Genomic DNA, 5,556 nt, shown 5'->3' on the forward strand with positions numbered 1-5,556 from the left:
CTAGGTTGGGCCAAGTATGGGCCATGGTTTAGTGTGATTTTCCATTCGTTGGCCCAACAATGAGCCAACATGATGGGCCACCGTGGAGCCGATGAGCATATCCAAGTGGGCCCATCGTCAGCCTGACAACCATGGACCAACCAAACCGGTGATTATGGGCCAACTATGGGCCAACATATCAATGGTATCTGGGGACAAGCATGGGTTACTGAAGACCAATTCTAACACTGATCTTTACAGGATGTGTGATGTGGGATTTTTGGTCATTTGTTGCACTGTTTTAGCTATTTTGTATAATTAAATGTGGGATTTTTTCTGAAGATTGTGGGATGTGGGAAGTGAGCTTTGTTTTAGCCTAATTACTGCATTGTGTTAGCATTGTTTTAGATGACTTTCTATAATCTGTCCGAACGGATGCATTTTCTTTCTACTCAAATGGCGTAAAATCATACTCACTCACTCGTGTTTGTGTTGTTGGGTGTGGCCCTACATGTATCCACAGCAACATAATATAATTGATAGTGTTGGTATGTACATAATCACATCTGGACTAGACAAACAATCAAATAACTGACATCATGAGCCGTGATTCACGCAATTGGTATGCGATGACATGCATCAACTGTGTAAATATTTAACAGGGCTGTATTCAGGCAATCGTGGTTTATTGTCTGGCACTTGTCTTCACACATGGATGCCACCATTTAACATAAAAAACATTGTCTACAACGAGCCACAAGCATGCGCTCAATGGTCTAAGGGAGATAACTCCACATCAACCAAGTCAGCGGGGATGACAACCCGATCCGATACAGCGCCGCAACTTCTCGTGCGGACGGTCTCAGTCGTAGGTCACATGTCACTAAGACAAGCAACCAGTTTTGTGGGTTACAGGCTGGGAAAGCCACATTTCAAAACCAAATAGCCAAATTTGATGTGGCTTGTCTCCCGGCAATAGTTATGGCTGCACGAGTGTGGAATGTGGCTCTCCCGGCTATGCAGTGAAAACATGCTAAGTGATTCAAATAGGTTACGGTATTTAACAAAACAAGACATGTTTCCTCAGTATTTCCTTTCACGGGGGACCCGTGAAGGTCCGGATTAGAATATTGATCTTCAGTAACCCATGTTTGTCGTAAGAGGCCACTAACGGGATCGGGTGGTCAGGCTTGCTGAGTTGGTTGACACATGTCATCGGTTCCTGATTGCGCAGATCAATACTCATGCTGTTGATCACTGGATTGTCTGGTCCAGACTCGACTATTTACAGACCGCCGCCATATAGCTGGAATATTGCTGAGTGTGGCGTAAAACTAAACTCAGTCACTCTTTCACCGAGAATGCTCTTAGACCCAAAACTTAAAGCCATCACTGTACAAATGCCTGCCTCCTCTCCCACTCTCAATGAAGCTTAAATTCGAACTTGTACATTTTTTCATGGTTCTGACATGGAGTGAACAAGAAGTCACTTATATATGTTATGGACAAACAAGACTGACTCAGTGTCAATTAAGTGTAAATTAAGACCGCCTTTAGTTTCTAAAACCACCACGCTTGTGGCACGCCCTGGACTGGGGTTTACTGAATCCTTATGAAAACAATATTATAATAGGGACACTCTTTTACCGGGTACGGTAATCCATGTATTAATTAATCTATGAGAAATGTGGTTTTACCGGCTATACAGCCCGTTACGTGGGGAGATATTACTTGAGTAACCTCTGTGGGAAGAGAATGGCTACAGCCATGTCCGTCGGACGTTTCACAAATTACGTCATAGGTATTGTGATGTAATTTGTAAACTTTGTAAGTGCTGGGCCCGTTTCACAAAGCGATCGTAGCGCCTACGACTGTCGTAAGTCTAGGTATGGGAGTTACGATCACCTTAGCGCTACGATCGCTTTGTGGAACGGGCCCTGTATTCTAAAAAGTAGGCCGTCATAACTTACGACAAACGTGGTTTGCAACTTGCAAGAGGTCCTTTCTTGCGCGGATCTTCCGGGGATGGGGCGTAGCTACATAAACAAGATAGCCCGGGCTTACGTGATTGTTGCTAAGAAGATTCGGCAAGCTCTCAATAAGATCTAAACAAACATTTGCTACCTATCGGGCTTACACGAAAAATTGGCTTGCTACGACTCCTACGTAAATACAAATATACAAACGAACGATGTACCGGAGACTAACAGCTAGTCTCTGTAATGAACTTATTTTACAACAAAGGTTTTTAAATTGAAATAAAATACAATAAAAAGGGGCCCAGAGGCTTTCTTCATTTTCAGAACCGTTGTAATCTAGACTTGCCACACATCTAGACTTGCATGCGCTGCATTGGGTATATTTGTTTCAGGGTCTGTATGGCAGACTAGATGTAAACCCCTTTGTCCTGAAAGTTTATTAAATGACCATTGAAACTCTCGCGAAAATGAAGTGTGTACGGCCCCCACACCCCTCCAACAGGCTTGCCCTCATATCGCCTACACCTCATTTCGCCTACAGTAATTATAATGGCCAGTTCTACCCACCCCTATAATAATGGGTATTACCCAACTGTCTGTTTAAACAAATAGATATTGTACATTGTCTGTGTGACATGACTGCATCATCAAAGTATTCCTCCATCGTCATTAAATTCGCTGGTTCGTCGTCGATGACCTCTTCGATGACATTTTTCATTAGGGCGAGCACCCCAACCGGTACGCGCGCCGCCATTTTGAAAGAAAGCGGAAGCGCTTCGAACTGTTGTAAACCCCGGATGAGCGATTAATTTGCTAACTCTAAGCGATTCATGCCTTGCAACGCACCCTTACTCATCTACTTCCATTGCTTGTCTGGTTATGTTTCTTTCGTTCTTTCTCAAGAAAGTGTCCCCCTACTTCTCAAATAATTTTAATTGTACACCTGTACTTGGAGGGCAACAATTTTGTATCCCGGTGTCAGGGTTTTTCGACGATGTAAGACAAAAACGTATTTTTTATCTGTAATATCATTAAAAGTTTGTATTTTACTAACCTTGAGCAGAGACCATATAATAGATTTATTATGGTCTCTGCCTTGAGTGATAAAGGATATATTCATCTATTTCACACACAAAATATCAAGTGTTCCCTACAAAAAATAGCGTTGATGAAATCGTATCGGCGAAACTGTTGCCGCTCGTAACATCCGGGTATTTTGTATGGGTTTTCCGCACTGCAAGGGAGTGTTGTGATCACGTGGCTTCCTATTTATATCTTGCCTGTCACCAGCAGACGACTGATCTAACTGAATTTTCACTTGCTATTTTTTGTTATAAAGGGAACTGATTTTGCATCGTAAGTGGTATTAACGATCTCGGGTAAATAATATTGATGTCTGTTTGCTTTTATATAACTTTTAATACTTCCCGATTTCCATTGTCAATAAAACTTCTCACGACAGCGACTTGACACCCGCCCTACCAGTGAAACTCTTTGTGCACTCCGATCGCACACGTACTCCCCGATATAGCGCGTGCAATGCAATCGTCGAAATCACCAGAACGTCGAATTCAGCTCGTGTTGGGATACATATTAATAAAAAACTATGCTTGAAAAGTAGGAGGGGATTGATTGTGTACATGACATGCATGGCCCTGGGGACTTACTTTGTACATGCAAGGGTCATCACCCCTCAAGCCATAAATTATGTACGGTCCCTAATGATTGGAAAGGGTACCTTTACGTGTAAACCTAAGGATTGTAAGGGTTGTTTGACTCTAAAGATACGTCAGCTCCCTCAGGATCGGAAAGGGTACCTAACCCTAACCCCAAGGATCGTAAGTAGACTGGCAACGAAGGGAGCCGGAGCAATGTACCGCGGTATAGCGAGACAGCGCTGGATCGCAGAGCGATAATTGCTCCGCAGCGAGCCGCGTGGGCAACGCCCTGTAAAGAGCACTCCAGCTTAGAAAAAGTATTCAAGAGTTGACTGTACTATATCGATATATTCCGATTATGATTTTTTTCTTTTTTCTGATAGACTCTGATAAATGCGGGTAGTATCTATCTTATAATGCAATCGCATATGTATCCTATTTTATAACAAACCTTAAAGTATCGGTAAGTAATTTGTCAACTGGAATGAATAAGTCGATGTTAGCATGAGCTAAGATTCTGACGAAAATGTGCATGGGTGCACTATTTTCGGTGATATCACTCATCGTGTCAATCGTGTCATCAAACTTTTGTATGGATAAACGAGTTTCGGATCCGGTACGCCTTTCAAATCAAACACAGTTTTCTGTGATAGGTTTCACTCCAAAACACAAACACAGTTTAGAAGACATGGCTGGTTAAGGATTTATTTAATTATAGAAAGTGAGATTTCGTAAACGCGATGTACTATTTGTTTTGGATGTGCACATGTTTGACCTAAATGTACGCGCAAGAAGTCAATGTTGACAGTGATGCTGAGCCTCTTGCTATATTGAAACGAAGGGAGACTTTCCTTCTCCGAGAAATGGAATGACAGCGGATGTGGTACTGATACATGACGAGGGCACATCGCTTGTATGTATTTGTCAAATATTCATTATAGTTCTTATTTGACAAGACAAGTCTTGTGTCTGTGGCGGAGTGTGAGGGAACTATGCACTGACCGAAACAAAACTTTCGTGACGAACTAAACAGCAGTCAATGCTGTAGAAGCTGTAGGGAAGAAAATGCAATTGATACAGTAGAACATCGTTTATGGCAAATCATATATGGCTATGGCGAACTAACCAAGTTTATACTTTGTTGGGGATTTTAACTGGAGGACTGGTAACGAACCCGATTATCTGACAGATCTATGCTGTTGATTATCTCCCCTGCGATTCGCAGTACACAACAGATGATTTTACGCATTCCCGCGCCCCCGTTGTCAATAACTATGGTGGTTATTTACTTGAAATCTGTAAGCAACTTAATGTACATATTGCAAATGGCCGTGCTGTGAGCGACACACCCAGTAACTACACATTTCTTTCACATAGAGACTGCAGTGTTGTGGACTAATTTTATCATCTCCAGTGATATTTGTCAATATTAAGACATGGAAGTAATGCCAAGACCAGAGTCAGATCATATGCCTCTAGTTGCTACACTGACTGTATAAATACATCTGTTGCTGTAGATCAGAAGACAAAATACTGTGAGATCACTTTTAAAGGGCACTGATCCAGAGCTGCATTAATGTTTCACGCTAACAATCTGATTACTTAATCCTAGCTGCAAGCTGGTCAGTCTCTGCTCCCTCTAACCGTGATGGACACGGGGACTGGGTTACTGCCCACCTTGGCAGAATTGCGTCAACCTAAACAGTGGGACATAAGGAAGGTGGATGCCCATCAGACACAAGGTTATTTGAAAATATCAGCCATAGTTCAGTATCTGATTGTAATAATAATTAAAAACAAACTCTTCAATATTGTTATTACTGCCAGCAAAATTACTGGAGTGTCTTTGAGTATATTCCCTTTATTTATGAACGCCAGATTGTCAAAAGCTAACTCCAAACTTTAGTAAACTTAGAATTGATAGTTCACATATTTTATCT

This window comes from Haliotis rubra, unplaced genomic scaffold, assembly GCF_003918875.1.
Source record: "Haliotis rubra isolate DU_JTF1 unplaced genomic scaffold, ASM391887v1 Scf1946, whole genome shotgun sequence".
In the NCBI taxonomy this organism is placed as follows: Eukaryota; Metazoa; Mollusca; class Gastropoda; order Lepetellida; family Haliotidae; genus Haliotis; species Haliotis rubra.